The 16,628-nt window shown below is 33.2% G+C and overlaps 1 non-coding gene across 1 annotated transcript; it reads left to right on the top strand.

Annotated features, from left to right (window-relative positions):
• Positions 1 to 16,283: 16,283 nt before the first annotated feature.
• On the top strand, positions 16,284 to 16,356 carry TRNAA-UGC (transfer RNA alanine (anticodon UGC)). The gene has a single exon. It is a non-coding gene; the product is annotated as a tRNA-Ala (tRNA).
• The last annotated feature ends 272 nt before the right edge of the window (positions 16,357 to 16,628 follow it).

The following is a 16,628-nucleotide window of genomic DNA, read 5'->3' as shown; positions in this document are numbered from 1 at the left end:
GGTAAGGGATTTTCTGCATTTATAGAAATAGGCTATGACATCATTTTAATGAATTATGACATTTTAAATGGAACATAAATGTTTAAGATTTCCTGCAGGAGTGCAGGAAATATAGTTAATTATTCGGCCACTCAATTAATTATTAATTTATTATGCCATACTCATTTATTTTAAACAAATGCATTTAAAGAAGTGTGCCTTGCTCTCTTTTTTTTTTATTTAATTTAACTCCAGATAATTCTAAGGATTTATCTTCAACTTGTTAGTGCCAAACACTGTCATAACTCGAGCAGTTTTAAAAATTTAATGCTTTTCAATAAATAGTATATTATTCACAAACTAAGTAAGGTTTTTTCTCTAGATTATTGATACTTTATTAGAGGGAGAATTTTAAATAAGATGGAACATTTGAACATAAAATCTTGCTTAAGAAAAATTATGTTTTATTTGTTGGTATAAGGTTATCGCTACTTGCTAACTAATAAGTGTTGGCTTCTTAGATTAGTACTTTTCAAGTTATTTTTTAATCTTAATCTCTTAGTTGTGTAAATTTTACACAATTCACAAACAAAACACGGGTCAAAAGTGGGGTGTTGGTGATCGAGCTGGTTGGAATGGTGGGTCCCACGGGTGTAGTTGAAAATTACACATGGCAATTGAAGTTGGTGTGTGGTTGGTGACGGCACTGTGTCTAAACGTGCAAGAGTTATTCCTCTTCTAATGTTTCAGTTTCAGTTTCAGTTTACCAAATCCTTGAAACGGAATATAAGAGTAAAATATTAGTGTGTGGTTGAGTTTTGTTTTTCCGCCGTTACTCCGATTGGATGCAAATGCAGGCAAGACTTGGTAGTATGGTTTTGGCAAAGGGTAGTTCATCATTAGTTATGTCCCATGTCCACATCTCTCTCTTAAATTTCAATTTTACAGAAATGAAATTCAATTATAAACTTTGTATTTGTTATAATAATAATGATAAAATTTCACACAATCTATCTCAAACACTATCTGATAAAAATTAATGACTAATATTTGTTGATAAAAGAAATATAAAGAGTGAAATTGCTATGATATGTTTTAGAGTATATTTTTTAAAGGCTAATATACAATTTTAAAGAAGTAATTTTTTAATAATATTTTTATAAATAAATATTTTTTTTCTAATATCTAAACAAATACTAATGCTTTGTTTGGATGATGAAAGATGTTGAGAAGAGGAGAGTAAAAAATGGGTAAAATTTCAAATTATTTAGATTGAGAGAAGTAAAAAAAAAAGTAGAAGTGAGAAAAAATATTTTTATTATTTATGCATTTATTGATTCATAATTAAAATTTATATGAATAATTATTTTAATTTACATTAAAAATAATTCTGAACAAAAATATAAAAATGTAAGGTTCATTATGGAACTCGTAAAAAATAAGTTAAAAATAAAAAATGAGTTCTATAACGATGTAAAGTTTGTTTAACTTTTTTTATAATCTTATAATATTTTTCATCAACGATTTGATATGTTATTAAAGGATCCACAAAAAGTAAGGTAAACATTCAAAAATATTCTACCATTAGAGATATTCTTATTCACATCCGGAAAGGAATATGTGAACACAAAATTTAAAGGATAGTAAGATGATTGAGAAGGAAAAAAGAGACCCAACGTTAGGTGAAGAGTGAAGACTAATAGAAGGTAAAGGTCAGCTGCTTTGAGTCAAAGTGATAGGAAAGTAAGTGGCTGAAATCAAAATAATTAGAGAAGAGAAGGGAATATAGAGTCCTTGTGAAACGAGTCAAAGACATAGTGATAGGAAAGCTTCCAATTTGCCTGCTCCAACTTTCCCGCGGCTTAATTATACTCAGGTGCATCTGCTTCTCAAATTAAAAACTATTTCATAGTTATTTAATATGACAAAAATATCACAATATATATACATATATAATAAAATGAACTCGTTTCTAATTTCGCTTTCCATTCAATTTTTTATTTTCTTATTTTACTAATTAGTTTGATTAGTAAATTATAATGTTTTAAGTAGATATGAATTCGATCTCTTATTTGATAACGTTGCTGCTTGTCCCTCTCAAGGTAAACTTGATTTTAGACTTTATTGAGTTTACTCCATTTGGATTCGATCGATAACGAAAACAGCATAATTAGTTAAAATTTTCCTTGCCTTAATGGATATAACTAACTGAATGATAAAATCTTGAAGGGAATCCTGGATAATTTGGTGCCATATCGAGAAAGGAAGAAAACCGGTCTTCTTATATTACGTACTCTCTCTCCCTTTTGGGCATCATCTCCACACTCCATTTTTTTTTATATGATTGTACACTTTGTGTACCCAAAGAGTTATGCAAACTTGTTGCAATAGAGCCTCTAGCACTAGGGACTCGAATTCAAAGGAGCATCTTGAGAGTTTTCTAAATAATATGATGTATGTCAACGCTCCATATGACATTATATGCAGGATCTCCCTTGTCACTTTAAAGAAGACATCTCATATATATATATATATCATGTGTGAGTAAAAATAAGAATTTTTTATCTAGCTACGCACCCTCTCCTCAATATTTCTAAAATACATCTCATTTTATTTTATTATCCAGGTACATTAGTTTGTGTTTTGGGAAGTTGTGACTGACCACTTGACTTCTAGACGTTGGTTTTTTTTTTAAAAAATAAAATTTATTTATTTTTTATTTTTAAATTTGATTTAATTTAAATTATTAAAATAATAAAATATTATATTATATAAAAATATTTTTAATTGATTTTAAAAATAATTTTTATTTGTTTAAGAAAATGATGTTATTAAGTATAATTATTTTTCTTATATTATTTAATTTATACAAGACTTAATTGATAATAGACTTTGTTTGATAATATTTAATTTATATAAGACTTTTGAAGAAATTAAAATTCTCAAATAACAATTGAAAATAATAAAATGAATTTGAAACATAATAGGCAGAACATAATAAAACGAAAATAACACAATGTAATAACAATAACAATTTCAACATGAAAATGGCGAAAGTAATCTTTGTTTGAAAGGTGTTGTGCAGCGAACATGTCTTTTTACAATAGTTGGATTATTGGGTTTGTTAAAAGTGGCTAAAATTTCTATTGGACAAAAATATTTCTAGTAGTTGGATTCTATTAGTTCATTGGTTATCAACTCTATTATTTGATACTTGATTAATTTTTTTTGAATATTTTGTATGTCCTGACTGTCGAAAGAACAATTGTCTGACCAATTGTGATTTGTGAATTTCATAAAGGGAACCCCTATATAGGCCGAATTTGATTGATGACATCCTTGAGTTTTTCGATGCTACATCCCGAAGGAATTTGAAATCTTATTGGGTTTGTTTAAGTGAAGGTGTAACCCAAGAAATCGCTTTGTCGTGGTATGTTCTACTTGTCATTGTAATACAACATTGCATCATGAATATGACTGATGGTGGATCGAAGTAAGTTGAGTATACCATCGGGTGTTCTGCTGATGATACATAATAATTTTATAGAGCCAACACATGAGTATTGCTCATTGCACATTAACATTGTGCAAACATCATCATCATTTTTCAATTGCAGAGAATGAAAAAAATATTGTTGACCGACATCTATGGATGATTGTTGGTAGTAGATTTCATCCACAAATTGGTTATTGATTAGCCGAAGGGTGTTGTGAATTCTACTGTTCAGTGTTTTAAAAGAACAATTTTTAGGAACTCGCATCAGTGTTGGAATAAGACATTGAAAATAAACACTAGTTTGGTTGTGAATGATTGATCCATTTAGGAAAATGAATACTAATCTCAAGTTAGAATGGTCTAAGTTCTTGTTTCTCCTAAGAATGCCAGAATATTGAGATTGAATATGGTTTGTGAAGGTATGTTGTGCGAAAGTGTGCAACTATATTGAGGGTGTTTTGTGTTATTTATAGTTGTTTGAAGCTTCACCCTGTTGATGTTTATTGACACATGTCATTATTGTAATTTCGCTTTTATCGATATAGTGCATAGTATTATGAAATTTTGAATGTGATTTTACCCTACTACTTCGTGCACCAGAATGTCCATTATCACTTCGAGAATTGAATGCAAATTGTAAGTTGTCAAATCAATGTCAGTTTTATTGGTGAAGATCGTTAGTTTTGTTGGTGAAACATCTATTGTTTTTTTAGAGACTTGGGTAAATTATAAAGTGTTGTCAATTTCGGCTGTGATATTACCTAACTACTTGGTGCACCAGACCATCCATTATCACTTCGAGAATTGAATGTAATTTGTGCGTTATCAAATCAATGTCAGTGTTGTTGGAGAAACATCTATTATTTTTTTAGAGACTTGGATAAATTAAAAAGTGTTGTCAATTTCGACTGTTATTTTACCATACTACTTGGTGCATCAGATTACCCATTATCACTTTGAGACTTGAATTTAAATTGTGAGTTGTCAAATCAATGTCAGTTTTGTTGGTGAAACATCTATTATTTTTTAGAGACTTGGGTAAATTGCAAAGTGTTGTCAATTTCGATTGTGATGTTATCCTATTGTCTAGTGCACCAGACGTCCATTATTATTACTTTTGTACTCAAATTTAAATTGTGAGTTGGCAATTCAATGTCAGTTTTGTCAGTGAAGCATATATTGCTTTTTCAGAAACGTGTGTAAAATTTTAAAGTGTTGTCAATTTTGAATTTTATTTTACTTTGTTACGTTGTGCTTCAGACGTCTATTAATATTATTTTCAGACTTTAATTTAAATTGTGAGTTGTCAATTTAATGTAGATTTTTTGTAAATAATAGATAGTTGATTAATTTGCACAGACTTATAAAAAAACAAGTCATTTTTTTTAGTGAGTTGTCATTTTTTTTACCAAATTATCAACATAAACTGAAACAAATGATTTATTTCATTAGCTAAATTAAGTACTACAAATAACAAACACGAAATGAAGCAGGCAATGTAAACTCATGATGACTTAATGTTAAAGCATTGAACACCGACATGACACATCATTGGATAACCTCAAAGCAGTAACAACACACATATCATCCCCAGATTACCAAATTCATTTGAATATTTGTTTGTGGGAAAGGGACATGTTGCATCCTTCTGGCCCAAAAGAAGAGTTACTATCACTACCATGGTCTTTGACCCAACAACTGTCGTATTCATATAACAGATCGTCAACATTAGAGGTTGAGTCATGTTGGTTGTTTGGTGGGTTATTGTTGTCACAAATTGTGGCAAATAACTCCACGAATGGTAGTGTTGGATTGTTGTAAAAAATGTTGAACATTTGTTGAACGTCAACATCATCTCCCAGAATAAAAGATGTGTTCTATTAATTGCTATTCATAAGTACTAAATGCATCAAAATAGGATAAAAAGTAGCAACGTACCTCTAATTTATGGTTTCTTTTGTGAGATTTATGAATAATTTATTCTTGTGTGAATTATTACAATGGAAACTCCAGTTGAAGGACTAATGTTAAATTTATTTGAATTTTTAGGCTAAGGAAGAGAAGATTTTGAAATGATGTTGAAAGGCTCGCTCAGCAAGTTAGATTGGCTAAGTGAGGCTCATCCGCTTGGCGAGGGAGCCAACTCACTAAGCGAGTACAAAACCCTAGAGAATGTCAAGTCAGAGAGCAGCACACTTAGCACGCAGCCAGCCCGTCCAGTGAGGATTTTGTCTCTTCTCGCGCTTAGCGAATCCAAGCCTGCTTAACCCCCAATCACTAACTCTCACTTAGCGAGAGATGCTCGTTGAACGTGCCTTCGTAAGGTGAGATGCCCAAAAGTCTTTAAAAACTAAGAAAAGAAGGGAAATGAAGCGTCAAGCAGTATGGAAAGGAAGGAACAATGCACCAAGGCTGAAGAGAGGACATTTTCTTCACATTTTACTTTATCATTCCATTCCTACATCGTTTTCACCCTTGTATTGAGTCCCCCTTGCTAATGATGGGCTAGACACTTCATTGTTGGGGAGTTTTTCCACTGAGCACTCTTGATGTAAAAATTCTAACTATCTATTTAATATTATTGCTAGTGTTCTCTGCTTCTATCTGTGTTTATTTTCCATATTCGTGGCTTGATCACCCATTTATATGCTTTGTTAGGTTTTGAGTATTGGAAAATGCTTTTAATCCTTAGAACTTGATAAAGCAGCTAGAAGTCTGCATTTCTAGGAATAGTGTGCAGTAATCTAGTAAATATTGCATCTTTTATGTAGTGCGACTTGCTTAAAATGAGTTTGTTGAAGAATCAAGAACGAAAATAGGAGGGCTAGGCTCTTTCATGTGAGGAATTACTGTTAGAGTAATTTAACGGTGCAAGAGCATTAGAGCAATATTAAATAGAGAAAAACTTATTTAGTTACGTCAAGAGAAAGTTCAGTAGAATACTCCCCAATATTTTCATTTTGGTATTTGTTCTAGTATACAATTCTGCGTTTGTCTTGTCGTGTTCTTTTCAGTTTAAAAAAAATTAATTTAGGAATTTGAAACATGCATGAGTTCTTTCATTTTATTTCCCTGCACCTGAAATTGTTCACAAACTAAGTATGCGACATCTAAGTATAACAAATTTCCTATGAACACAATACTCGTACTTACCATTTTAATTACTACTTGAGCGAATTGGTACACTTGCCAATCTAGCTAACATGTACATATATGGTTGTCCTGGCTCAAATATGGGGCATCAAAAACAAAGTTCTTCAATATGTTGGTATGGTTCAATGTTTATTTTTTGGTGAATAAGTTCAAGGAGTTGCGTAGAGGTTATGGCCTTGTTGACCTTGAAATTTTTTGTGTTGTTATTAATGAAGGTGGTATCCTCATCAGTGCTGCAGATTTCATCATTGTAGGGGTTGAGGTGAATATTTGAAAGTTCTATGAATGTCTTCAGCTAATATTGGTATTTATAGAATTTTTCAATTGCAAGCAGATGTTCACTTTTTACTCACATGCAGAGGTAAATGACATGTGAGTATGTGGGAAACATACTTTTTTTATTTCTTACTCTTAATTTGAGGTATTTTTTGATGAAACTGTTACACAATATATATTTTTTTGAATTCTTTGACATGAGGATTGTGCAATAAAGTTCCCACGAAAGTTTTTAAAGTATTGGATATAAATTTAAAAAATTGCATAAGTTAACCACTTAAACATTGCTTTAAGGGTGAGAAACATACTTTTTGTGATTTTTACTATTAATTTGAGGTATTTCTTGATGAAACTGTTACATGATATTTTTTTTTATTCTTTGATGTAAGGACTATACAATAAAGTTCCCACGAAAGTTTTTAATGTGTTGGACATAAATTTAAAAAATTGCATAAGATGACCACTTAAACATTGTTTTAAGGGTGTGAAACATATTTTTTTTTATATTTTTCACTCTTAATTTGAGGTCTTTCTTGATGAAACCGTTACACGATATATATTTTTTGGATTCTTTGATGTGAGGACTATGCAATAAAGTTCCCACAGAAGTTTTTAATGTATTGCACATAATTTTAAAAAATTGCATAATATGACAACTTAAACATTGTTTTAAGGGTGAGAAACATACTTCTTTTTTTATTTTTTACTCTTAATTTGAGGTCTTTCTTGATGAAACTATTATACGATACATTTGTTTTTTGGATTCTTTGACGTGAGGATTATGCAATAAAGTTCCCATGGAATTTTTTAATGTATTGCACATAAATTTTAAAAAATTGCATAAGATGACCACTTAAACATTGTTTTAAGGGTGAGAAACATACTTTTTGTGATTTTTTACTCTTAATTTGAGTTTTTTCTTGATGAAACTGTTACACGATATATTTGTTTTTTGGATTCTTTGACGTGTGGACTATGCATAAAGTTCCCACGGAAGTTTTTAATGTGTTGCACATAAATTTAAAAAATCGCATAAGATGATCACTTAAACATTGTTTTATGGGTGGGAAACATACTTTTTGTGATTTTTTTACTCTTAATTTGCAATGCGGAACACTACGGTCAACACTCATGATGCAACGAATAGTCTGTTGTGTATATTAATGTATGGTGTTGCACACTGTTGACTCACATGCGTACATTTACCCCATTAATGTGATTCTCAACAATTCGTGTGAGCTCGGTGCGTGATGCGGAATATTGCGGTCAACAATCATGATGCAAAAAATCGATCGTCGTTTTTGGAAATTTACGCAACTACACAATGTTCACTCACATGCACTGAATATCCTATCTATGTCTCTCACCTAACTCTCCTACCTAATTTTGTCACCTAACTCTCCCGTCTAACCCTCTTATCTAACCTTCCTACCTAACTTTATTACCTAACTTTCCCACCCAAGTCTCCTATCTAACTTTGTCACCTAACTCTCGTACCAAACTTTTTCTCACCCTATATATAATTTCACCATTTCACAATATATCATACACAATAACATTCTCATAAAACAAACCTCTATTCGTAACTCTCACAGTCTTTCCACTCATATCCCACAATCACCACCCATGACTCCACCTAAAGAAATTGCGATCGTCATTTACCACCATGGTCACATTGCAGACAACCCGATTTAGGGATCAATGTACACATGTGTGAACCCAATATTTCTATATGTGATTCGTTCTATTATGTTAGCATGATTGATTAAGAAAATTAACAATCATCTCCCTACTCGGGTAACTGAAAAAATTGTTCAATTGTTATATCATGTATTGACCTTATTCCTCAACCACAACCATCGTCTCCACAACTGTCATGTCCACAACTACAACTACCGCCTCCACAACCATTACCGTACAACAACCTGGACCTCAATGATCCTGTGTCTTCATACAACAATCTTGAAACACAAGATGCCTTTGACATTTATACTTCATACACACAACTATTATCCCATAATGATTCTTTTTTTTGGTGCCCAACAAACCTCATTTGACCAACAAAACCATCCTTCATCACAATATTTTACGCCACTCTCACAACAACCACAAACACGAACATCAAACCAAAATGAACATCCTCATCACTAACGAAGATCTCATTATATGATTTCATGAGGAAAACATGGATATTTTAGTGAGGATGAGGATCAACAGTTCTTTGATCACGTCAATGACCAAAGTGATGACCAAAGTGATAAAGAGGGTGTTGGCAGACCAACATCACCTTCGTTGTAATATCACCAACCTAAGGGACTTAACCTTGACCATCTACCACACTACATTAATCAACATCATTTCGTTCAGCAACAAGATAATGTACAACCACCAACCAATGCACTCGAGGTTGGCATGACCTTCGATAAAAAAAATAATGTATTCGAGCAGTCAAAGAATATAACATCAGAAATCATTTTGACTGTAGAACAATATATTCTGACCAGGGAAGCCTAAACTTCGTGTGTAAATCACATGAAAATGGTTGTACATAGAGCTTAGGCGCATGCAGTTCAAAGAGGCATAAGAAATGGATTATCAAAAGTATCATACATCACACTTGTCTCATGCTAATACTTAGATAAGATCATCAACAACTCGAAAAACATGTCATAGCACAAATCATCCAACCAACAGTCTCCATCAAAACATTGATGGCATAGATCAAAACGTTCATGAATTATACTTCATCCTACAAAAAGACATGGTTAGCAAAGCAAAGAGTGTTGGAAATGATTCATGGAAATGAGAAAGAATCATATGTCAAGCTGCCAAAACTTTTGGGAGCTTTACAATCTTGTGTTCCGGCAATGTGATTGCTGCTCAAACAAAATCCGTGGGTGAGAGATCATACCGGGAAAAAAAAATTCTTATACTACTGCAAACCCATAGTGCAAGTATATGATATACATGAATTTACGAGAAGTATATTGACACAATATTGATGACATCTACAACACAAGATAAAGCTAACCATATCTTCCTTATGCCTAGCCATTGTAGAATGGGAGACAACGTGTAGATTTTTTCTAAACAATTTGAGAAGACATGTTACTCCACAAATTAACATTTCTCTCATTTTAGATAGACATCACTCGATTAAGTACCTACAACAACTCAACTAACTTATGGGTCCAAGACACAGCCTATGAACTATGTGTATTAATGTGGCAAAAATATGAAGGAGTTTGGGCAACAAGGCCAAGGCCATAATAAAAACAAATGTTCCAACATGTTTTCATCTTTCTTTTTTTTAGACAAATGTAATTGTTTAAGTATTTTATTTATAATGTAATGTTCTTCTATACAAAACTTGTTAAACAAAAAGTATTATCATTTTTTAAAAAATCTAATGGCATAAACAAACAAATTATATTTAGTAAAATACTAATATTAAAAATTTTAATTTTTTTATTGAAGCAAAAATATTATTAGAAAAATTCATATTTTTTTTAAAAAATTAAAATGTTAACTTAAAAAAAGTCTTGTATAAATTAAATAATGTAAGAAAAATAATTATACTTAATAACATCATTTTCTTAAACAAAAATAAAAATTATTTTAATTTTTTTAAAATCAATTAAAAAAATGTCAAAACTAATGTAGTTTGCCTAATAAAATAGAAAGAGATATATTTTGAGAATATTGAGGAGAGAGGATGTATAGGTGGGTAAAAAATATGTAAAAATAAACCATCATCAATCACCAAAATAAAAAAAGCACTCATTTGCGTCAAAATCAAATAAATAAAAAGAAAGGATTAAATGGCTAAGATATCATAAACAACAAACAATTTAAATGTATGACTAATTATCTGACACCAACAAGATCAAACAAATGAGTGAATAGTTGAATTTTTTAAACATGTTGATAAATATTTGATTTTTTTACCATGGGTATAAAGAATAATTTGATTGAAGAGATAAAACTCATTTTAGATATCTATCTCTCAAGAAATTAGGATCTTATTTAGAATATAACAAAAAATTAATTTTCTAACCTGCATGATTATCATTCCATCGATTTTTTGTCATCTTTAACTTTTTTATTTTTGCTATGAAACTAGCAATCTGATATTTTTGCTGCAAGAATAAAACTCATTGTTAGGTAAAAGGGTCCAATAAAATCTTGAGGTCATCATGCATGTGAATAAATACTTTAAGCTACTGAAATAGAATAAAATTAGCCCCATTTGAGATTACTTGGATTAGAGTTGAGGGAAAACAGACCATCAATATTTAATTTCTCTACCATGAGGAAGTTATACTTTCAAAAGACAAAATGCATTTTAATTAGAGAATTTGATTTTGTAATTAATAGTTGAAAAATTAATAATTTTTTTTGAACTAAAGATATTATTACTTCTCAAAAGCCAAGTCAGTACAAGGTGATCCAATGATCCAACCTACCCAAGAGACAAAAAAAATTATATCATCAAAGAAGCTATATGCTTTCTCAACTTCTTTGATCCCCAGCCTCTATACACTATGTTTTCTATAATCCCATCACTAACATCTTTGCTAGTATTCCTATAAATATTATCTCCAAAAATCTTACTATTTCTGTGGATCCATATGCCATAAATTGTCTCCGTGACTGAGAGTTTTAGCAAATAAGCTCTCCAACCTTTCCTATTAGTCAAGTTCAGCAACCAGTCAAGTTCTAACGGCCACTCCTGAGGGACATGATCAATTCCTATCCAGTTTAGAACATTACTCCAAATATCAATAACAACTTTACAAGAAAAAAGAATATGGTTTTGAGTTTCCTCTACCTCCTTACACAAGCTGCAAATCTTATCAGTGATCATACCAAATCTGACCAACCTATCCTTGGTCCCCAATCTACCATGGCAAGCAAGCCATGTGTGAATTGCTCTAGGTCTAGCACAGTTTTCCTCATCAGACCGCTCCAATGCACTCTATCAGCCTCCATCATTTTATCATAAGCCTTTTTCATTTTAAATCTTTCACTATTCAGCAACTCTTTTCCACACAGGCTGCGGGGGTGTGAATGTACTCTCTTTGACTTAACACATTCTTCAGCACCCAGGAAAAATTATTGTAATCATAGTATTCATAACAGAGGAGTTTTTTATATAGTGAGTATGGATCTATTTCACCCATAGATTATCAGCCTTTTTACACAGGTTCCATAGACACTTGAGCATGGTAATATGATTCCAAACCTTCAGATTGAAAATATTCAGACCCTCTTGGCCTTTAGGTCTACAGACAGAATTCCAGGCAATAGGGCTTTTTCTAGTAATTTCAGTGCTCCCTGACCAAACAAAACTTCTGCACATACTATCAATCTTTTTTATGACACTCATAGGAATAGGTAGACACTGCATCCAAAACTGAACGATAGCAGTAATGGTGCAATTCACCATCTGAACTCTCCCTGCCATACTGAGCAGCTTTGAAGTCCAGTGTCGAATTCGAGTCGTAATCTTATCAATCAGCGGCAGGTAGTATTTTATATTGAGTTTTTTACTAGTTAGTGGCACCCCAAGATAACGAACTGGCAGCTGGCCCTCCTCATAAGAAGAAATCTGCTGGATTTTATTCTTGGTAGTACCATCTACCCCACCAAAATAAATTCTGCATTTGTTAGGATTAACCACAAGGCCTGTAGTGGCAGAGAACTTATTTATCACATGAAGCATCATTTCCACAGACATAACATCACCTCTACAGAACAGGAGTACATCATCTGCAAAAGTAAGATGAGTGATCCCTAATTTCTCACACTTAGCATGGTGATTAAAATTAGGGTCCAGCTGCAATTTAACCAACAACCTGTTAAGATATTCCATCATCACTACAAAAAGCAAGGGGGAAATAGGATCCCCTTGCCTAATGCCTCTTTTGGCCTGCATCACATCAGAGAGATCACCATTGATATTGAAAATATAGGTAACAGTCTTCAACATGATCAAGAGCCAACTAATAAATCTGCCAGGAATACCTAACTCCCTAAGGACAGTCTCTAAAGAAAACCAGTCTATCATATCATATGCTTTTTGTAAATCAAGTTGGATCATTGTCCTAGGGGTACCTCCTTTTCTAGCATAACCATTTAACAGTTCATAAGCAAGCATTATATGGTTATGAATAACCTGACCTGGGATAAAAGCTGCCTGAGAGAGGCTAACCACACTAGGGAGCACCTTATTCAGTCTAGCAGTGAGAATCTTGGACAGGATTTTGTAGAAAGTTGTACAAACTGCAATTGGTCTGTACTCCTTAACAGTACTTGCATTATCACTCTTTGGAACCAATGTCACCACAGTTTGATTAAAGGGCAAGAATAACTGATCTTGAGCAAAAAATTCCTGAGCAGCATTGACCACATCCTCTTTCACTATGTTCCAGCATGACTTAAAAACTTAGAGCTATAGCCATCAACTCCAGGCGATTTTAAGTCACTAATTCCATTTAGAGCATCTTCAATCTCTTTAACAGTGACATGTCTCACTAAATCCTCTCTTTGAACCATGGTGAGATGATCTCCTCTTCTTAAAGCATCAATATCAACATGTTGGAGGCTTCTACTATCATGACCCATAAGCTTCCCATAAAAAACTAGCACTTCCTGAGTAATTTCCTTCTGAGTAGTGAGGATAGTGCCATCATCTTTGTGGATAACTTTAATTCTTTTAGCATTTTGTCTGGATTTCAGATATGCATGAAAGAATGTATTATTGCCATCTCCAGCCCGAATCCAGTCAATTTTGGATCTTTGCATTAACATTTTTTCCTCCATTTCATTCCAGTGGATCACTTAATCAGTCAACCTTTTCACCTCCTCAATTCTGGGGGCATCCATGATGTTATTTCTAAGGTCCTGTTGAGCCTGGTCCAACTTTTCTCTTGCTGCAAGTTTATTCTTTTGAATATCATTAGTAAATTTATTAAGTTTCAAGAGATGAGGTCTAAGCCTATGAAGTTTATACCACAACCTCTGCATTGGAGTGCCTCTAGCAGGTTGGTTCCAGCTTCTTTCCACAAAACTATTGAAACCCACTGCATCCACCCAGCAGTTGTTGAATCTGAACTGATTTCTTTTTCTAACATGAAGAGGCTCAGACAAATAAAGGATGCTATGATCAGATACATGGGGGGGGGAGAATAGTCAGATTAGCATCACTATGAGTTTGGAACCAGTCTATGTTAGCCAATATTCTATCTATCCTAGAATAGATAGGATTGTCTGCCTGTTTATTAGTCCAGGTAAAAAATTCCCCAGAGCTGTCCATTTCACTCAAACCGGTTGCATCCATCATAGCTTGAAGATCTTCATATTCTGCCTCAGTAACCAGTTTACCTCCAACCCTGTCTTGACTTTTAGCCACATTGTTATAATCTCCAACAACACACCAAGGCCCCTGTTGCATATCATGAATTTCCTCCAAATCTTTCCAAAGCTTTTTCCTCTCATTAAGTTGGTTGTGGGCATATATTGCTGTCAACCAAAACTTAAAAGTGCCAGCCAAATCATAAACCCCACAGTGAATAAATTGACTAGTACTCCTAACATATCTAACATCTACCTTGTTATCATTCCATTCTATCCACAATCTACCATTTTCATGATGATTGTAATTATCCAGGTATCTACCCTTCAAGCAGAGTTTATCTCGAATTTTTTGAGCTTTTTCTTGTTTAACCCTAGTTTCAATCAAAACAACAATAGTAGGCTGAAGCTTAAGGAGATGAGAGCTTATCTCCCTTAGCTTGCCAGCTTTATTAAGCCCCCTTACATTCCAAGAGACTAACATGGGCCTCTGTCATAAGGGCCTTGTGGACCATTCAAAGCCCCTAAAGCCTCAAAGCCATTCAGACATTGTAATGTAGAGGATGATTCAGCAGCATCTTTACCTTTTCTTTCATCTCTAGATTTGTTAACAACTGTCCAACAACCACCGTCTTCAACATCAATGATATTGGGACCTTTGTCTCTAATTGGAGTCTTCACCAGAGTGCTATTCTTTTCTGCTTTCGGCTGTTTATCAGGATCAACTTTCTTCGGCTAAGACTTCCAAATCTTATGCTTAGCAGCTCCATCACATTGATGCCCAATTGTCTGGCACTTCTCACAGAATTTTGGCCTCCACTCGTATTCAATAGGTTGCTTTCTTTTTAAACCCTTATTATCTGTAATAGTAATTTCATCAAGCATCTTCTGGGTAATATCAACTTCCACCAATATTCTGGCATATGAAACTCTAAGCCTATGTGTAGTGCATTCATCTGTCACCAGAGGAATTTCAATGGCACTACCGATTTTGTTTAGGCTAGTTTCTCCCCATAGATGCAAAGGAAGTTTTGGCAATTTCACCCATATAGGGATGGTGCTCAACATGTCTTTCTTGAGATCAAAATCCGGCCTCCATTCCTGCAAAATCAAAGGCATATTCCTGATTGTATAAGGCCCTTTCATCAAAACAGCATCCATATCCGCATGAGATTTGAAGCGAAGCATGAAATATCCATCATCGTGATAGTACATATCCGACAGGGAGACAAAGTTCCAAGCCTTCTCCATGAAATTCTTCAGCATATGCATACTGATATCTCCACCTAAGACATACAAGATCAAAGTAGTTTCCCAAAATTTCAATTCTGGGGCAACATCCTCGTCCTCAATTTTCACATCTATTTCACCATCTACCACCTTGGGAGCCACATACTGCATAACTCTACCCTTAGCTGGATTTCTGTTTCCACTAATCACGTCAACCCAGAGTTTACGCCCAATTCCATCTTGGTCTTCGATTAGGGTTTCTTGAGCCACCATTTCACTTCCATTAGCAGGTCCTTGTTTACTATTAGCCAAATCACCATCTTCGTCTTCGTCATGGATTTCTGATTCCATTTCCGGTGGAGCCATCGGCGATGGAGGATTAACAGGTACCGGAGACACCGTTTTTGGTTAACAGGTACCGACAATAAAAGATATGATTGGTTTAATTATTTTATTTAAGTTAATACTATGGTTATATTTTACCCTCTAAAAGGTACTTTCTTACCTTAAAAGTATGATTGGTTTAAAAAAATAAAAGATATGTAAAAGTGAAAAAAATAAAATGAGATAAAATATTTGAATTAAAATAAAATATAAAATATAAAATTTACATTACTTTTTAAAATTTTCATCTTAAATATGCCAAATATAAAAGTAACCAATCACTACCTAAAACCTAAAAGACCGCCCTAAATTTCTTGGTGTGTGAATTATTCTTAGGAGCACTGTTTTGTTGGTTGTGATTTTATTCTCAGAATTTGTTTGCATAATTTTAGAGGCTTCATTGCTAATTGGGGATGTAGCTCAAATGGTAGAGCGCTCGCTTTGCATGCGAGAGGTACAGGGTTCGATCCCCTGCATCTCCAATTTTACACACCCACATGTAATGTAATAATTGGACTCAATTTGAGCTAGCTCAATCAAGATTTTTTTAAAGGAATAAACTTATTGCATTTCATTCATGACAATTGCAAACTGAAATACTTGGTGACTAGCATAAAACCGAAAAAGCCCTGCTAGAGAGAATGAGACTAAGAAGTTTAGGAGACTAAAAATAATCACTAATTCATGTATTAAACTTTCATTTGATTAACATAGGCTTTGATGTTTGATTTTGGCAAAGGCAACCTATAAAATC

Source organism: Glycine max, chromosome 2 (genome assembly GCF_000004515.6).
Source record: "Glycine max cultivar Williams 82 chromosome 2, Glycine_max_v4.0, whole genome shotgun sequence".
In the NCBI taxonomy this organism is placed as follows: Eukaryota; Viridiplantae; Streptophyta; class Magnoliopsida; order Fabales; family Fabaceae; genus Glycine; species Glycine max.
This window is presented reverse-complemented; position numbering and strand designations above follow the sequence as displayed.